We start from the raw sequence: 21,517 nt of genomic DNA, 5'->3' as shown, positions 1-21,517 counted from the left end.
ATCGAATTTGCTTATTTTTGCTCTTGTGCCGACAAATACATACAGAATATATCAAAATATCCACCTTGGAAATTATGCTCGAAAAAACTGTCAGTTATTTCTTAAGTGAAAGTAAACAGTTGAGGAAAAAAATGGGATGTGTATTATATTGGATGAGTTCATCGTCTCTTAAAGTGACCGCGCCTAATTTAGCTTCTAGCTGCTGTAATGTTAATCCAAGAAAATGAAAATTATTCAGACACCAGATATAATTTTTGATATATATATATATATATATATATATATATATATATATATATATATATATATATATAGCAAAACTGTAATAATGTAAGAAATGTTGAAGGTGTCTGAATAAATGTAGGTTTGATTGTATATTTCATTTTTATATTGAAGACTATCCAGTGCTATTTTACATTAAATTATTTGGTTTCTGTACCTTGACACCTACAAACTTGAAAAAAACGTAAACATTGTGTAAATAGCACAAATAACTAAAAATAAACGAACATACAAATTAAACAATTTCAAACAGGGCACATTGGTACAACTTTCACCGGGGCCCCGCTGACCCCAGCTACGGCCCTGCTCATGCCTGTTTCACACATACTCCGTCTGCAGTGCGTATGCAGTCTGTGTGCGTTACGTATGTGGTGCAGCGCGAACTCGAAGTGCTTTCACACAGGATGCGTTTGCAGTCCGCTACTCGGTACGTAAACGATCGCTGCACTGCTGCAGACACAACGCTCCTGGAACGCAACTGGAATCCGTTAACATGGGTGCGTAAGAAAATATGCAACGCATACGCACTGCAGATGGAGTTTGGAGAATTCAGGATGGAGAATTCAAATGAGCCATTTTAATCTAGATTAATCTAGATTAATTTCAAGATCACAGTGAGATTAATCTAGATTAAAAAATTAATCTATGCCCACCACTAACATATATATATATATATATATATATATATATATATATATATATATATATATATATATATTAAAATGTCTTTACAGTGCTGTTTTCATTATTTTGTACGTAAATGCATTTGCTTGGACATGGCATCAACAGTCATACAGTTCTAGAATGACTTGAGGGTGACAATTTTTTGGACTAGTATAAGGGATGAATTATCCCTTTAAATGATCCCTAAGGTTCCAGTAAGAAAACCCAAGTCAAGCCAAGTCTCAATCACCGTTGTGCAAATGTGTGTTCCCTTGCCAATGGGATTTATGCCTACTAAGGTACCTTCCAACTTACTGCAGATGCTGGCAAAGTGCCCTGGTCATGATGCTGTCCCACGCCTCAACTGGCCCCTCTGCCCATTCATCACTCTCCATTCAGGGCCTTACGCCCTCCTGGCCCTTGCATTTTTACCATGCCATTAAAATGCTTGTCAGCTCATTCAAGGATAGAAAATTGTTGCAAACAAAACGATCCAGAATTTGGCTTACACAGGGAGAAAAAGTGCCGCTTCAGACCGACTCGCTTCTGGGATCTGTGAGCATACCAGCCACTAAATGCATGAATCTAAAGCTCTTAGGGATGCAGCGCAGATCCAAGGACACAGGTGTAGGAGAATGCGAACAATACAGCCTGTCCATCTGAATGACCTTCAGTAATGGTCAGTCCTCTCAGCATGCCTTCATATTGTTTTATGATGAGGGAAAAAAAATCAACCATGGTCAAGGATTCAGACTCACATGCACATTCTTTCACAATGGCCCTCGTACGCTCAAAATCATGATGTATGTGCTCTTAGCAGGCCATGTTTAACACCTAAAATCTAGCCGTTCAAATTACTTTTCTGTGTTTTCAAAGATATAGACCCTTTTTTTAATCATCATTTTTATTATTTCTACTCAATTTTATCCATCATCCATATCGCATATCAGACAAATGCTGCAGCAGCATCTTCCTAAATGGAGTGACTTCATATTTTAATTTAGTGTTTGCTGTTAAAAGTGGGCACGAGGGAGAGAGTAAGAAGAAAGGGGAAAAGTAAAAAGGTGATGATTTGTGGCAATAAGTTCAAGCGCAGATCCGCAAGGTTAAAAGTTAAAGTAATTCATTACTGCAGATAGTGGTGTGATATTCTTCATTCTGATGCCCGGCACGAGCCGCCCAATCATGGCCATCGGCCTGGAATCCGAATACAGAGATAATGGCAGAATTGATGGTCATATTTTACAGTGGGTCATGGCAGAGCAGAGTGTTGAACATTGTAATTACAAGTTTGGTGGAAGGGAGAGATGTGGATAGGGGTGTGGGGGGAATGAGAGGTCTTTGTCTGGCCTTAGACAAGCAGGCAGCTTAATTGAATGGTAACCTCTGGAAGTGTTCTGCTAACACAGCCGTGAGAGAAAGCAAGAGAGAGAGAGACAGTGAGAGAGAGAGAGAGAGAGAGAGAGAGAGAGAGAGAGAGAGAGAGAGATGGGAAGTGCTGAGCGTGACTTTCGAGGTGCTCACTCGTCTGTTTGCTTGTCTTGTGCTGCCCATGTGTCTGATAAAGCACTGGCCTGCTCTGCACATCAGCACTGCATGCACAAGGCTCGGTCTTGGTTGTTCATGCATTACATACATATTCATTGGACAAACTCTGAGGTGTTTGGAGATTGTGTAGTTTATATCAAAATATAAAAAATTGCATATTAACTCAGTATTAAAATATGTAATTTTGATGTTGATGTCTTTGTTACCAGTTCCCACCTAGGCAACAATTTTTAAGAAAACCACCCAAAAATGAACATTTTGTCATCATATGCTCACCCTCATCATGTTCCAATGTGAATTTCTTTTGTGAATTTTTAACACAAAATGATATGATAATGATAATGATAAATCATGACAAAATGTACCATAACACTTTAGATTAGGAAACACTATTCACTATTAACCAGTTGCTTATTAGCATGCATATTATTAGAATATTGGCTGTTTATTAGTACTTATAAAGCATATAATAATGCCATATGCTGCATGGACATATTCTAGACCCTTATCACTTAACCAACAACTACCTTACTTACAATCAGTAAACAATAATTAAGAGTTTATCAAGGGAAAAGTTGTGGCCTAATGGTTAGAGAGTCTGATTTATAATCCAAAAGGTTGTGAGTTCAAGCCGGCAGGAATTGTAAATGTGGATAGTGAATGTACAGCGCTCTCTCCTGCCTTCAATACCATGACTGAGGTGACCTTGAGCAAGGATAGATAGATAGATAGATAGATAGATAGATAGATAGATAGATAGATAGATAGATAGATAGATAGATAGATAGATAGATAGATAGATAGATAGATAGATAGATAGATAGATAGATAGATAGATAGATTGATCTTAACAACCCAAAAACCCACATATATGGGTACTGTATGAGAGTATTACTAATGAAACTGAATAATATAAAACTACTGGAACTACTTTTCCCCCTCTCGTATTTCTTTTTTTACAGAGATGAATGGTGGCATATTTTAAATGGACTCTTGATGAAGACCAGAGTCTGTACTTCTCTTCTCCCTTCTTTATTTCTTCACTTTCTTTAGCCTAAGCACCAAACACTCACAGCCAGAGATGAGATGACCCTGTAAAGCTTGGTCTCCCACTCCACTGTCCCCTGACACCACCTCACCTGCCCCACAACCCCTTACTCGGACACCAGTGACCTTCTGTCGCATCAGACTGCTGGCCTGGACTCCACAAACAACGGCCCTCAGTGTCCTCATGTCCCCTCATCTCTCTCGTTCTTTCTCTCCATGTGTTTTCTACTCTCAGTCGAGCTGAATGGATTGCAGACTCATCATAGCCCTCGTTTTAGAGTCTTCCTCTCTTTCATTTTCTTCATCTCCTGTCTCTCCATTTTTCCCCTTTATCCCATAATCTATTTCTTTCTCTCTCAGACAGTTTCTTTTCCAATGTTCTGCCGTAATAGCAGAAGGGAGAGCCTGCAGTTATAGCAACAGGGACAATTTAGTTCTGTATGGGATATTTCTGTGTGTGTGTGTGTGTGTGTGTGTGTGTGTCATGTACACATACATAGACATTGTCCTGGCTCAGCACAAACACTTCACTGGTCTTGATGAGCCAATTTCATCTCCGGATACTCATTTCCCTTTAATGAAAAACACAACAATTACCTCAATGCTCTGAATAGCCCTTAGAATTGGTTGAGGTAATGATTTTTTTTTTCTTATGGGTAAGGCAGAGATGAACTCTGGCTGTTCCTTTCCTTAGTTGTGTAAAGCACTGGTTAGGACAATTGGATTTAACTAAATATCATAGACAAAAGTATTTGTTACTTCATTTAAAACCATAGGAGCAGCCTTGGTTCCCTGCTCACTCAATGCTACCTTGTAAGTGAATAGTTTAGCCCTACATAGGCAGCAACTATTATAAATAATTCCAAGTGGTTGCCATGGAAACCAGATTTGTTGGTTTCTCATACATCAGTCTTGGCTGACCCTGCTAACCTGGCTGCAGGGCCCATGCTAATGTTCACCCAAAACCTTCCTATGTAGTGCTCTGCCACTTTATATCACTGTAATAGACTCGAAGACCCTCTGACTTCAGTTTGACCTTTTCCTCCTGTTTTTTTCAGTTTTAGGCCATCTTCAGAGGTCTTTGTAGGTTGAGGGTAAGCATAAATGAAACTTTCCATGAATATACAGTTGTTCAAAATTATATCTGAAAAAAAAAAAAATAATAATAATTCTGTCACAGTAAATATTACATGAGGGTGTGTTTTTTTTAAACTTCATTTTAGGCTTGCAACCAAAATTTGCGACATGTCTAAAATTAAATAAACACGAAAAAAAGAAATTAAAAGCATGTAAAGTAAAGTGTAAAATAAAATGTAAAATAAAATACCAGACTGGGTAACCTTGTTTTAATAAATTTTTTAAAAGGAGTCTAACATTTATTTGGTCCAAAAATAAAGTACAAACACATGAAAATATTATTTAAACAACTCCTTTCTATTTTATTGTATCTTAAAATGAAATTTAATTTAATGAATTTTCAGTAGCCCTTACTCCAGTCAATAATATTAATAATTTTGCTTAATTTGTTTGCACAGCAAAAATTTGTTACATGTGTGAAGCCAGAATTTTCTATACATAAAGTAAACATAAAAAAATGTATCAGACTAGGTAGATGTGTTGCAAGCATTGTTGCATATTTAGCCTAAATTAAATTAAAATAAATTAAATTAAATTAAATTAAATTAAAAAAAACATAATAAAATAAAATAAAATAATACATAACATATGGCACACCACACTGTACCACATTCAAGGAATGTTTTCTTGCTTTTTTTTGGACAGTGGTGTGACAGCAGCACAGGAAGAGAGAGAATCAGTGTGTGAGTGTCTGTGTTTTGAGACAGCGTGTCAGATCACGCTTTAATGGCTTTTTAAACTGAGACAGCTAGGTGTCAAACATGCCAGTGTTTAATTAATTTTGTTTGTCCTGTGCGGCTTTTGATAGTCATGGGCTGCCGGGTCTCCCAGTTGTGTAAAAAATTCAGAATGAAGGTAGAACTGTTGCATACTGGGAAAAGGCCCGTCTGTAGGGTCACGGCTCTCATACTGCAGCAGTCAACCCGCAGAGTGAGAGTTTAAGTCATGAAACTGTCTCACATACATCAACTAATACATTTGATTCCAAAACATGAGTATGAAAAGCTTTAGCATAATTTGTTTGCAGATGCATCTTCCCACTCTATGTGTGTGTGCGTATTTTGCAGTGTGATTTTATGAGTGCAAGCACGCGTGACCGTGTGCATCCTGAAGTGCATATTTGTGCTTTATGATGCAGCGCTGAATTGTTTGTTTGTGTGGTTGTAGCATGTTTGCACTCAGTGAATGCAGGTGCACTTTGTGTGCATGTGTGTGTTTGTAAGCCACATTGCATTCTGTTTGTGTGTGTTTTGTGTGCTGTATGGGTATTTGCATGAAGACAGAACAGACTACAAGATCTGGTTTCTCTGGCGCTGTTTGATTATTCATTGAAAATTGTATTGGGGGGCTTGTGAAAGTGGGGAGGGGAGGTGTGGGGTAAATAAATAATAAACAATCACAGCACCCCTCACTGCAAACACCATGAGGAGCCAATCACTGTGTCGGCCAAACGACTTGGAAATTGTGTGTAATGAGTAGGAAAAGATTAGACGCAGCTCTTGCTAGCCTGTAAATTGACATTAGTAAAAGAAAACTCTTTACCAGGCGGGATCGGAGCGCTAAATTAGTCCATAAGAAGAGAGAGTAAAAGGAAATAAGCCTTAACAAAAGAAAATAAGGGGAAAAACAAACAAAACAAAAAAAAACCTAAAAGAGAGTATGCAATTTAGGTGCAATGTGTCCTGGATGGTCTTGATTTTACTTCCATCTTATTATGAAGTTTTACGGAATAATGCAGAATTAGATTAGCCGTGGAGAGGAGCAGATTGCTCTGTTGTTCTGGCATAGTGTTATTCGTGAGGGCCGCCTCTGCCTGTGACCCAAACGGAGGATAAGTCATGCATGAAATGCAGTGGAAATGAACACCCAGGTCCCTGCATGGCACCGCTGCGAGTGCATTAAACTGAGCGCTGCTACTCCACCACTGCACATGTGCTCTGCTCACAGCGTCATGGTGCATTGATTTCCCTTCCTATTGTTTTCTATATTCAGTGACTGACTAAAAGCATTTATAGAGAGTGATAAAAAGTAAGCTCTGTTTCAAAACCTGGTGAACTGCCTTGCTGTCTGCGGCAGCATTATTAAAAAATAATTTCGTTACTGACTGATTTGAAACACCGTAGATTGCAGCTTAAATCAGGAAAAGCACAAGAATTTCACCTCCGAATCGGTTTCTATAAAGCTTTGAATTAGCATGTATTATAATTAATTTTTAAATCATTACAAGTATTTTTTTATGTTTTTGATCTCTTATGCTCACCAAGCCTGCATTTATGGAAAATAAAAATTTAATTAAATTAAAAAATAAAGTTCATATTTAATCTTTAAAGAACTTGACATTTATTATTGTATCATCATACTTTATAAAGTCTGTCCGAAAATCATGAGAGTAAATCTTAACTTTTAAGTAAATATTTTTCAGATATTATTTTAATCACTTCTTCTGGCTTTAGTGTAATGACAACATAAAATGTAATTATTTCATTTTAAAAACAACATGTTGTCTTCACACTTTATTTCAACTTTTCATAACAGCCATCAGACCATTCCTGAGAAACAATAAGGTTTCGAAAGGGTTAACGTGTGCCGTTTCGAACGGGTGGACTGTGCGGGAGAAATTGTGTGTAAATTGTTGAAGATTTGAGCTGCATTTATGTGAGGAGGAACGAGGCTCCAGGGCAGACACTTTGAAACAGTCATTACCGTTTCCACACTGGGGTTCGTCGTTACTGAACATTTCTGTTTGCTTTAATCTCTGACAGCGACTACGCCAGCAGCAACTCTGGTAATGAATGCTATGACAGACTATGTGAGGCCAAGGCTTCTCACAATGAAAGAAGTAGGCACAAGCAGCGAAGATGGTCAAAAACTCCTCTCTTTGCCATCTTCCTCCTCTTTCTAAAGGGCCGTGTTGTGGGACTTCATGTTTTCCAGAGCAGCTGAAGGAGTAAACATCCACTGATCCCGTCCCGTAGCCACCCACAGCAATTCTTGTATCTAGGCAGTTGGAATAATAACCGTTTTCATAATGGCGATAATAGCAGACGATTTCAAAAGATAGAGGAGGAAAAACACGGGGTTGAGATTGGCGGGGGGAGGAAGAGAGAGTATAGATTTCACTTGTGTCGTGCAACACAAAGGATTGCATAATTTGGACCCTTTTCTTCCTCTACCCATTTACCTCCATCTCTCCTTTCTCGCTCGTTTTCTCTCTCTCTTACAACCCTCCCCAACTCTTTCTGGCTAATTTAAAATTTGTCAAACCAGGGCGTCTTCTGGATCGCTGGCCTTTGATATTTTGCGCACTCCATTTGCTACAAACAAGCCGCAGGCCCTGGTTCCTGCTGACTGCTGCAGAAGAGCGTCGGCTCCATTTATCTTGCCCCGGCCGCTGAATGCTTACTCATTAGAGAGGGCCTCACCAGGTTAACCCTCCCATCTCCAACAGCATCCCGCTAGCATCTCCCCCAACAAATACTATCATTATGAAGACCCATACACACACACACACACACACACACACACACACACACATATGCACACAAACAGTCCACTGGTAACCAAACTCCTAGAGGCAAGCAAAGGTCTCTAAATGGACATACTACTTATTTAGATTAGTTCAGCGGTGAGCGGTGCTCAGCATGCCACTGAGAGTCGAACTGAGAAGCGTCAGTGAGGATACTAGTTGTTTTTATTTCATGTAGTCTTCAAAACATTAATTTGACTTGATTGTCTGTTTTTATTTTGCAACAACTTCTGTGTTTACATTAATTCATGCAAAGAGTTTATAAGCACTTTGCAGAATTTGAATAGAAAAATATATTTGTATGTAATTCTGCATACACAGTAGTGTATGTGGCAGTATCTTTGTGTGTGTGTGTGTGTGAGTATGGCTTGAACTGGCTCATCTCCTCCATGTGGTGTCTGTAACCCTTTAGAGGCCCTTCCCCGGGGAAACGTGTCAATCTCGTCGTCCTCAGATCAATCAGCGGCTGATTATTCTCTTCATTCTCCAGCAATTGATTTTATTCTCAGCTGAAAATAGGCATCTGCTGTCAGGCCTGTGTGTACGGCGGACTGTGTGCGGGCTGACGGATTGCTTTTGACAGAGATCAATCTCACAGCTGATGGGCCAGGGATTCTGGGAGCTGACAGTCTGCTCCGCATAACAGCGATGAGGCTCATCGACACCAATGCTGATAGTAAACCTACACGCATACTGTTACTGATACACCTGTTCTCTTTCCCCTTCATTTTCCTCACACTCCTTATCTCGCATGCATGCTCTTGCAATGTCTGAATTTAGTACGCATGGACTAAATCATGTGTACAGTGTCCATACCACAAAGCACAGCTTGACAACAAAACTGGCTCACAGAAAGTGAGAGAGCAGAGTTTTGTGTGACAGTATGGCTGTGTGCTTCTGGCTCCTCTGGGCCCCAACAGAGCTACGTGAAGGACTGCCTCCAACTAGAAGATCTCCCCAATGAAGGGCCCTCTCCCTGCCTCCTAATTCATAATTATTTCAAGTGATCCTCAGGCCTGAGGTCATTTAAGTAATTGCTGAGGCGATTAGATATTTAAAGAGCATTTAAGTATCTAACATGCCACAAACCCAAGAGGAATGTTTGGTTGGACGAACATGGGTTAGCCAATATAGCAGTGCTGAAGTGGCATCTCAACACCTGTAAGGTTCTTAACAAGACACTAAATTTGAATTTAATTATTTTTTTAAAACATATTTATTTCAATCTGATTCCAGCCTCAAATGAGTCTTCTGACTACGTCATGGGGACTTTTTGTTGAGTTATTTTATTTGTTTTATTTTATTTTATTTATTAACCAATTTTTGCTATCTTTTTTTTGGGACATTTAGTCACCACAATGTATATAAACTCAGCTGTAATCCATCAACTGCTTGATTACCAGCATTCCTCAAAGTATCTTCTTTTAGGTTCACAGAAAGAAACTAAAACATGAACATATCGTGACAAAATTTGTAATTTTTGGGTGAACTATCACTTTAAGTGTGTGTTCTTGTACCACTTGGGAAGTGCAAGCAATCTTTACAGCTGAGACGCTGTAAACTGAGCAGAAAATAGACATTGATATTTGTAAAAATCGTCTCAATTGCTGACTGAGCAGGCAGATGGGCTTGTTTGGTCAGACTCGCCTGATGAACAATCATTGGAATGATCAGGCCATGATCACACAGTATGTATGTCGATGCCTGTGTCAATATCAAACAGCCTCTTAGCTTACATCTTCTGCATTAGATGTGATAATAGAGTCTGTTGCTGTATGACAGTGAACCCTGCGTGCCTCTTGATATCTTTTCCATTTAGGATAGAATTGGGAATAACTTTTCAATTCTAATTAAATTTCTGATTTTGAATGCAGTTTAAAAATGTACAGTAGCATACATAATGCAGAACTGCAGTTTGATTGTTCATAGAATACAAATTCCACTAGTCATAGCATTTGAATGGTAATTCTAAATATTATGGCCAATTCAATTCAAATTCTGAACTGAGTTCACTTTTAAAATTTGCCCAACCCTGGTTTTCTCTAGCCTCTCCTGTGCTATAGGAAAGAACCTTACATTCCAATATCTGTCATCCTTCTACTCTAAGTTGGTCATGACTTTAGCTCACTAAACTCAACACTTTCAAAGTGTGTTTTTATGTGACTGAATGTGTGAAGCATACCTTAAAATGGTTCAGGACCTGTCACTGAGGGCGCATCATGCAATTCCTGCTCCCCGCCAAACTCTGAACCTCCCAACCGCGTGCGCACTAGTGAAGCCTTTTAATTATCTCCTGATTACCTGTTATATCACCTTAGCTAATGGAGAGCGCACCCCAGGGGAGACATCCAATCAAACTCTCATCACATACAATGGGCTTTCTCAGACGAGAGAAGTATTTTAGTCATCTGAGAGATTAGTGCTGGAAATATCCATCTATTTATTCATTCATATACCAAATTACAGACCCCCCTCCTGTCTGCACACATCGAGCCTTTTTACTCTCTGATTGATCAGAGTGATAGGGATACATCGCCTGCCCAAAGCAATGGAGATCTCCCTAGAGACCAGCCTATAGATTGGTATCTTGAGTGGAAATGGATGTCTGGACGAGTGAGGATGTTGTACCTCCATCCATCACAGAGACTTGGACTCAAACCTTGGTTTCTGCAAAGCTGGTGCAAACTAGTTAGCCAAGTGTGTTATGATCCTCTGGTTTTGGTTTTCTGTGTTTGCAGGGAGAAACGGTTCAGATTTTTTCTCCCTCAATAATCTTAAAGGAGCATTTAATCTGCTTTGCACTCTTCTTTTTTTGGAGGAGTAAGAAGTGGGAGCAACACAGATTGACCTGAATATGTTGCAGAGGAGCGGAGAGGCTGGCATGAAAACACTGTTGCTAAACTGCAGGGAGGTATGGATGAGGACAGTGCAAGTGTTACATGAACAGATGTGCTTATAGATCTAAACTGTATTCACTGTAAAATACTGCAATGCTTCACCAGAATTAAGTCATTTTTAAAATGGTTGCTTTTCTGAAATAAGACGATCATTATAACCTATGCGGCGGACAAATGCAACCCCTGAAGGGCGCAGCCTTCGAAATTGACAATCACCAAGTCTTTAATAGTGAGTTATTGAATTGTTCACTCAAGCAATTTGTTAAAAAATACAGATTCATTCAGGAGCACCAAAGCCACTACTGTGTGTTGTGCAACATCTGATTCAGCTTTGGCTTTGTTTGGAAAGATTTCATTGACTTGCCAAAAACAGACAAACTGGATGTAAAATGAAAGTTACTTAATATTTACTCACTCATTATTGAACTGTTATTAAAACAATTTTACATCTGAATACCTGTGTTAATATGTTAATATAGATATACAATATGCATACTATCCATTGTCTTTACAGTATACAGTACCTGCAGTATTCTGTAAATTTAGAAATGTAAATGAAATTTCTTAAAAACAACTTGATTAATTAATGTGTGCAATAAACCATTACTTTCGAATTACACCAAGAGTAAGCAGTTGCCCATATAAGACCTCTCTTATTCCCTGAGATTCTGCTCTTTCCCTAAGGCACCCTATCCCGTCTGTCTCGGAGCATCTCAGCACCAGCTGATGCTGATGCCCACCAGCCCCTAACACCATGCCCTAAGGCTGCAGATCTGTAGGCCCACCCCCTATGGAGGTGCAGATGAATGACTGATGGATTTAACACCTCAAATGAACTCTGGCTACTCCTCCCCCTAGGTGCTTCACCCCAGGGGCCTCGGTAGGGCAGAACCCAACCTGACTAGGTCCACCCCGCTTGTCTGTCAGCAACAAAGCTCCTTTTCCTCGGTACCAGCTTTCGCTTTGGGAGCGGTGACTGGCAGCGTGGTAATGAAAGCACAAATAAAGCGGCGTGCTGAGATGATAGAAGCGTCCCCAGCACTCCAGACTAGTCTTCAAATAGGAGCCACGCTAGAAAGGAGATATGAGGGGAGGAGGGGAGAATAGGGGGAAAAGGGAGGGAGAGAGAGAAGCCCTGGAGTGGAGCCAAGTTCCCAAGGTAGTGTACAAGTATCTTTAGAAGCCGGCGTCTTGTTAGCTAATACATTACACCAATCACGGCGAGCTATCTTAAGCTACAATTAATCTGCACCCTGGCACGCGCTGATAGGACAGCAACATGCTGTTTCTTAATTAAAAGCAAACGGATTAAAAATGATTAATAACGGTATTAAATATTCTCATGGACTACAAGCATGGGGAATCTGCCTTTCTTATGCGAGCTTAAAACGAAGAAGTCATTAACGCTCTCACAATCTTCATAAGCCAGAGCTTTACTTTGTTTGGGATCAAAAGTTGCTTACCTCATGCATATGCATTTCTCTATCACAGCAAGTCAAAAAGGCATCGGTGTGGCGTTTGGTGGCTGTGGAACTTGTTGACTTTTGATATGGCCATTTTTTTTGCATTTCTTTTGGAATCTGTCTGCTTCATTAACCTACTCCTCGCCAGGTGCCCTGCGCTTCGGCGGGAGGTGCGTGAGGGATGTGTGTATCTGTGCATGTCCGTGTTGTCATGCATTTGCATGTATATTCCTCTCTGTCTGTGGATGCTGGTGTACACAAAGATGTGGCGTTCTGCAGATTGGGTTTAATAAAATCACACAGACATTAAGCATATACTGTGTGTATCAGTGATAGGCTTTCACAAATGTGTTTAATGAAATTGGACCACTGAAATGGGATTTGAAAAAATATATAATAACTGCAAGACAGAATATTAATAAACTATTATGACTCACAGGAAATCCACAAATTTATGAAAATGTAATGATTTTACACTCTTTGCATCCTTTGGCTGCTGGACTGGAAGTTAAAAATGCCAAACAATGTCTGATGCACCTTTTAGTTTGTATGTGTCTAGTTGGGAACTGAGAGACCACATAACTATTAATAAAAATTTATTTTTACATTGAAGAATCAGGTTGATAATTGATGATGCTTCTTAACTGTACAATTAAACTGATTATAAACCAAATTTCAAATCCAGAGAAACTATGAAATGTGATTTTTTTTTAAATCTATTCAAAGAATTTATGATTTCTGAACACAGTGTGGAAGTACAGTCATGCTGATTGTTTATTTTGTTAATTTAATTTATTGAATTTCTAAACAAAGTGTTTTTCAGGGTTATTAGAATTTAGATTTTTTAAAAAATATTATTATTATATTTTTTTATTTTAATAATAGACACATTTTTTTAAATGCACAAAAAATGTCAGTTTTAGTTTTCATTCATATTCACCCAATCATCATTTTTCGTCTGGAAATTAAGAGTTTTCCAGACATCTTGTTTTAGCTTTACTTTTAGTGTTTAATGGGTGACAAAGCTAATATGCTAACTAGTATCATTTAAAAGTATTTAATGGAATTAAAATGTAGCGTTATTGCAATCTAGTGGCATTGTCATGTTTAATATAGACAGGTTGTTAAGTTTTATAATGCAACTTTTTAAATATATATCTATAATCTATATCTTTTTTGATGGTTATGCAGTCATAAACCATAAATGTTTTTTTTTTTTTAGTTTCAGTTTTCCCAGTTATGTTATCTCTATATTGGATTTTGATTCAATTTTTGATTTTGATGCCAGAACAGGTTATTTTTAAATGACTGTTATTATTTTTATTTTCTTTTACCACAAAAATAATGAGTTACAATTTTTACAGAATTTGAGGGTTTATGTGCTTTGATCCTGTTGATTATAAGACAGTATATGTGTGTGTTTGTTTGTTTGTGTGGATGTACTGTATGTGGGTGCAAGTGTAGACATGCAAATCACACCCCCCCACCCACCTCCGTTCACCCGGTGTTTATCCGAGGTGGCTGATTGGGGAAAGGAACGAAGAATTATGAACAAGCTGATTTTATTGTCATCTCTGTACCGGGAGTTATTTTCACTCGGGTGCCAAATAGAAACAGGTAGCAGACGGTCATGACAGAATTCTGTTTAGAAACCAATTACCGAGCGCTTTTCAAATTGATTTCATTTTGTGGCACCCATGTGCTGCGGCGGCCGTTTGTTCGAGCACGCTTCTCCTCTCAGTGTCCCTCAGGATTCCTCATCTAAGTGGCCGTCTTCCTATCAGCCACAATGTAGTCTGTAAGGAAAGTAAAGGTGAGAAAAGAGAGGAGGCAATGAATTATAAGGAAGTTTGAAATCATAAAGGAGGGGGCGGGAAGAGAAGGAGGCATTCATGCGTACACTCCTTCACAGCTTGTTCTCTCTTCAATGCCAGTCATCAATCATCTGCAGATTAATGATGGACACACATGAATGGGGGGCTGCGGCTGGGAGGCGTGTTCAGACGTGTGTGTGAGGAGACAGAGGGGTTCTTAATGAAAGCAGCTTCATGCGTGGCCTAGCTGGAGTGGAGGGATAGCATGCCCAAGCATGCCCAGTGTGGATCTGGAGCAGCATTTTCAGATCCATTATTGGACATATTACTGTTTATGTATACTTAATAGTTTCTATCTGGTCAGGTGCTTCCCAAACTCAGATCTCACAGTGACCAAAAATTTTACAATTGATGCTTTTTGTATCTTCAGAACGCAAATTAAGATATTTCTGATGAAATCCAAGAGCTTTCTGTCCTCCCATTTGTACTTGAACTAGGGTCGCCGGCATCAGTCAGAAGTGTGCCTCTTGAGATCAGGGGAGTGAGGTTTACCTTCACAGCAACTACCAGCTGGCCTCCGTTACATAGAGACAGCAATGTAACTGACAGTGTTGGGAAAGTTCACTTTCTACATGAACTAGTTCAAAGTTCAATTCACAAATTTTAAAATGAACTAGTTCAGTTCATAGTTCAAACTACAAAATTTTGAACTAAAGTTCACAGTTCCAAAAATAAACTAGTTCATAGTTCTTTTTTTCCATACGTTGCTGCGAGCTATTATTTTTAAAAATTATTGCCACAGCCCATATAGAATCACAGACAGCAATTATTTTATCAGTTTTAACAATGAAGCTATGCGTCAGAATTCATCTTCATATCCAATTTTGAATCCTTATCCAACCAGGGTTTACATTAGCATTGAGGGGACAACATTTCCCCATTGTTGCTTTAATGCTTTGTCTCCCATTCTCACCGACCTTGTCATAAACATCATAAAATTCTTTTAAATGATCATACGCCTTCTTGCTACATGCTGCTGTCGTTTGCTGTTTTTTTTTTGATGACGCGTCAAGCATGCGGCGGTACGACACTGGTGGTGTTGCCAGATTGGGTGTTTTTCCGCTACATATTACCCGTTTACGGTGTGTTTTAGCCGGGGTTTCGCCTGGAAGGCTCTATAGAAATCTGGCACCCTATTGAACGAAGTTAACCTGAGAGAGCGTGCCGTTCACAGACACCAGAATGAACGAGTTCACAGTAACGTTCAACAGGCAGTAATACAGCACGTTCAGTTCACATTCGCCCAAAATATGAACGAGTTCATGAACTATCGTTCAATAAACGCGTTCAGGCACAACACTGGTAACTGATACATTCAAAGGCATGAAAGGTAGTAAGGACATCATTAAAATAATGAATAATTTTATGAAGCTACGAGAATATGTGCATACATGTGCATTCCTCTGCTTGGAAACAAGGCACAGCGCATCCGGGTTCTACATCAGAATGCAGACAACTACTTCAGCAGCATTGCATACATGTGTCATGGTACTGTCATGAGCGTGCATCAACTGACACGGACTTGAAGAAATTTTTGAATAAAGTTGTTATTTGTGTTTTCTTTGTGCACAAAAAGTATTCTCAAAGCTTCATAAAATTGCGGTTGAAGCACTGATGTCACATGGACTATTTTAACAATGTCCTTACTACCTTTCTGGGCCTTGAATGTGGTAGTTGTGGTGTACACATAAACAGCAGGACATGTAGGATATGTTTTTTGTGTATTTTGTGTGAATAGGTTTTCTTTGAAGCTTTCTGATTCCATGTCATTCTCTGAAAGAAATCAAAGAAAGAAAGACATTAACTCTCGTATTACTGTAGGTTGCAAGTCAAACTAAACAATTTTAGGTATTTGAGTTGTCTGAAATACTGGCCAACCTATGATGTTCTTGAAATGTTGTGAATTTTTCTCATGTAGAGTCATGATCATAGCTGCAAAATGTTGACACATTGACTTGTGGTAAATTATGCATATAGCATTTCAATTAAACTTTTTTGTGGGTCAGTTTGGTCTGCATACTTTTATGGTTAAAATAAAGCTGCATAGATCTACAAGAATATTTTTAATATGTTTTATGATGTCAGTTTCCCAACTGCATTTCAGGGTGTTTATATGTATGCATACAGTATGTGTTTTTTTATCAGTTCATGCATGATTTTGGTGTTACTAGTGTCATTCTATATTGTTTGAACCAGAAAAGCATGCAGGATTCCACACTTCTGTTCAAAATGTTAAAATATTAATTTTTAAAAAAAAAGTTACAATACTGTTTATATAATTCACAGTTTGTGAAAATGTTTAAAATAAGTTGTTTTAGAAGCTCTTAAATGCATTTTCTAAATATGTTCTCAAGATTTTTAAAAAATATTTTTAAATCTTACTTTTATTTTGTCTGAGAAATATTCATATTAAAGCTTTACTGTTTTTATCAGATTTTTATCTTGTAGATTTTAAATATATTTCATGGATAGTAAATTGTACTGAACCCAATTCTATTTGACCTCCACTATAACAATTGTACATATCGTCTTTCACTAAGGGTTAAAGGCTCAGCTAAAAATAAAAAAAAACTATTCATTAAATCATTATTTCACCCTCAGCACATATCAAACCAGTATGATGTTCTTTCTTCTAAGGACACAATAGGATAAATTCATAAGCAAGGGCAGTAAATTGAGTCTTACAAGCTTCAAAACAAATACAGAAGCACCATTAAAAGTGGTCCATATGACTCATTTACTACATTAAGTAGGCTATTCTAAAGCCCTGAGGAACAGACCTAAATTTAGGTCATAAAATGACATGAAGTAAATGATGGAAAATGTGGGTGAATTCTTTGTTTACCAAGAACAGTTTTAATTACTGTCAGTATATAACTGATTAAAATAATATTAAGCACTTCATATAGAACCTTTATATCATTATCAGTCTAATATTCATGAATAACTTTGGCCAGCAGCGTTGGAGGAATATCGTGGACTGGAAAGTTTATCACCAACTCACTCGGATGATCAAACTGTGTAGATGGGTGAGATAGAAACGATTGCATTTCACATCTATCAGAAAGTGCTCAGCTTTCAGAGTGCCGTTAGCAATCTAGACATCAATAAGTGCAGTGGATTGATCAGGGGTTGTGGATTGGGGGTTGAAGCGTGCGAGGGGATTCAAACATCTTCAGAAGGAGTACTTAATTGATGATCAAACGCGGCAGGTGTAAATAGCTGTTGCATGTGCGCTTCACAGCGAGCGTGAGTGTTTGCGTGCGCATGTGAGCAGCGGTGAGAGCTATCAAAGCACAGAGAGGAACTTGAGAGGCCTCATTCAGGGCAAAGCCTTTCAAAATGACCCTGGGGTCAAAACTGGACAACTGTACACAAACCCTGCAAAACAGACATGAAAGGCTGACATCACACAAACACACACACACACACACACACACACACACACACACACACACACACACACACACACACACACACACACACAGACCCCTCTCACCTCTCCACTCACCCTCATTCAACAAAACACATTTGCACATGTTCAAATACCAAATTGTGGACATAGATGAGACAAAATTGCCCTTGAACAAACACATTTTGTGGTTTGTTTAAATGTGCACTGCACAATAGAAGAAAATTGCGGCTGAATTAAATGCGCTGGCTATGCTGTACCAATTTTAAATATCAAATTTTGTACTATTTGGTTTCTCCTCCAAATGTGTTTGTAGTTGTCTTTTTCAGCATTAAATATAGTGTCAGAAACTGAGCATTCAAATAATGTTTAATTATATAGAGTTTTAATTTGACACTTTGTTTAAACAAACCTGATATATTAACTATGGAAATGAATCAGCCTAACTAGCAGCTAGTATCACTTTATCTGTTTTGCTATAAATCAAAACTGTAGTTTGTGTATCTTTTTATGTTTTTGTGCTTTGATTATGCTTTCTCTCTGAAATTAGTGCTGGTCGGTATCATCTAAGCGCACTCACCTGCCTACATCTACAGTACCACTGTAACATAACTGAACTAGATTATGCTAATTCAGTGTGAGGTCAATGAGACAGACCTTTTTTGTGCCCTTTGTACAAAGTGGGGTGAAGTACTAAGGAACTGGTTGGATACCATGTCTTGCATGCATTAGTTTGTGTCAGCTTCTGTTGTGCATATATGTTTTTTGTACCGTTTTATAGAGTTTTTTTTTCTTTTTGGATAATGTAGATTTTATGTTATATAAAGTATTATATGCATTTTGAATTATTTGTATTACTGAATTATTGTATCATTGATTACTTGTATTACTCTTATTTCTGATCTTACTAATGTAGTATGGTCTCCATGCCAGATCCATCCTTCTTTCTTTCTTTCTTTCTTTCTTTCTTTTTTTCTTTCTTTCTCTTCTGAACAGCTAGTCAGCGAAATTGTCTCATACCTAAAACCTGTTAACAGCAAGTCTTGTCTGATACCCAAAACCAGTGTTTTGTCTGCTACCTAAAACTATATAACAGTCTTCTATTAGCCAAGAAATTGACTGAGAAGAGAATCCAGAGAAGAGGAGCAAAAGTCAATTATAAAAAATAGCAAGTTTATTGAATAATCTTAGTTGAGTATGTTTCAATGCTCATGCTTTGTTTTTTCACCAGCACCAATACAGCAAGTGCTATTATACAAGCAACAGCAATGGAAAAATGTGGAAATATTTTTTAAACCTCATTAGATTTGCATTACTCTGTACAGGTGACATTGGTTGCTATAACTTGATTCTTTGACACTGTCTTTTTTTAAATATATTTACTATAATGTGTACATTGTTTGTTAATATACCTACTTCAACCTTATTTTTGGCAACAAATTTGTACCCAGAATTGAGATAAATCTGGCACAACCTTTTTTGTTTTAGTTTTTTTTTGTAAAAAAGCAGAAAGTGTTTTGCTATAGGCTGCCATTTAAATTTTAAATTATTATTTTTTTAATAACTATAGCTGTATATAAAAATAGCCTATATGTTTATCAGTGGAATGACCCCGTTTAGATAGCTAGACGTGTGGGTTTATGTGTGTCATTTTGCCATTTAAAAAAATATAAGTCTCTGATTTGGTTCTGTGAGCGTATTAGAGAGAATCTCGTTAAGTAGACAGACTGCTGTGATATTTAATGCATGGGCACTTCTTTATTTTCCTTTTCACTGACCAGTAGCTCTGTCACTAATTTAGTGTAGTTTTGTCTTATGTGTAAATAATAATTATGGTTTTCTATGTGTCTGAATTTGCATTTTTTGCCACTTTAGCATCATTATCTGAGTTCCATGGCTGTTTCTTCTATTATTTAATATGCCATCCAAGTTGTGGTAAAGACTATGGAGTGAAATGAGAGCATGGCAGTGACATGGTATATCAGGAGCTTGCGTCCCGAGAGCCGCATAAACCTCTTGCCTAATCCTGCCCAGGCACTGCCTATACCTCCACACGCTCACAAAAAGCTCCTGCCGCAATATTTAGGGAGCCAGGCATTCCATGCTTATCTTCAAACCAGAGCCCTCAATGTTTTGTCCTCTAATGCCTGATGCTTCCCTCCTACAGCTGATCAAAGTACTATTTTCTAAATTTCAAGCTTTTTAACTTCAACGGTCTTAAGAGGGATGAGGCAGATCAAACTAAGACGATGAGAGAGGAGAAAAAAGAGAAAATGAGAGTGAGAAGGGGAGAGGGAGAACATCTTTGTAGTCTCTTTCCTTTGTTTTTCCTCTCCTACTTTTATACTGGGCCGCTAGATAGGTCAGCTCTATTACCAATCCGCCATCCAACAAATATTTAAAACAAATTGAATCGCACACCCAATACCCATCACAATTACGGGAGGCACAATAACTAAATTAGCAATTCAACACAATAATTGGAAATGCGGCTTGCGCGTTCCCGGCAGCCTCCCTGGAGGGCCCTGCTGATCTACGGAGGCACGTCAGTGCCGCTAATTCCACAGCTAATTACAGACGCACAGCAGAATGAAGTTGTTTGTCTCCAAATACCATTTTCAGTGTTGAGAAGAAAAGAGGCCATGCTGAGATAGACTAAAAAAAAGTGTGTGTGGTCACGTTTGTTTGTGTCTTTTGTGCAATTTCTTGTTTGTTATTGTTGTTTAAAAGAAATCCAATGCTAATGACGGTTTGAAAAGAGACACTTAAATCAATTTTTTTTTTTTATCAGGCTGAAAGTAACAAAGTCCTGACTGTTTTATCTTTTGTATTTTTATTATCATTATTAATACTTTTATTATTAATATTTACTCATATATTTTTGTTTGTATTTTAATTATAGAAAAGTAATGATGCAAATTATTATGTGTGTAAACATGTAATACATCATGGAAAATTGCAATAATAGATATATATAGTCCAATAGTTGGTGTCAGTAATTTTTTTTAAAGTAAATAAATAAACGCTTTTATTCAGCAAGTGTGCATTAAATTGTCAAAAGTATTTTATTCAGCAAGTATGCATTAAATTGTAAAAAGTTAAGACATTTATAATATATTTAAAAATATATCAAATAAATGACCTTTTTTATTCTTCAAAGGAGGATATATCAAAGTTTCTACAAAAAAATTTAATTAGAACAACTGTTTTTAAGTTTAATAATAAGAAACTTTCTTGAACACAAAATCAGCATATTAAAATGATTTCTGAAGGATCATGTGACACTGAAAACTATTTTTAATCAAATAAATACAGCTTTGGTGAGGACACTTTTAAACAATCAATAACTGCCTTACATTTTTAAATATAATCAAGTTAGCTGTCATTTCAACCTAAGGTATATTAAAGTGACCTAAAACATCAAGTTGGATTAAGTTGAAATTTTTTATGAGTTAAATTAAACATGTTACTATGACTTATTGATCATATCATTTTTTAGAGTAAACATAAGAGGCTTCTTTTGAAAACATAAAAACAAAATTCTCACTGACCCCAAATGCCTCACTTAAGCCATGCATGATCTTGATAATAATATGCATCATGCTTTATAATCCGATATTTTAGGGGGGCTTCGCATTATATGACATTACAGTCACTAACTGCCGGTC

The sequence above is a fragment of the Carassius carassius genome, chromosome 28 (genome assembly GCF_963082965.1).
Source record: "Carassius carassius chromosome 28, fCarCar2.1, whole genome shotgun sequence".
Lineage (NCBI taxonomy): Eukaryota > Metazoa > Chordata > Actinopteri > Cypriniformes > Cyprinidae > Carassius > Carassius carassius.
This window is presented reverse-complemented; position numbering follows the sequence as displayed.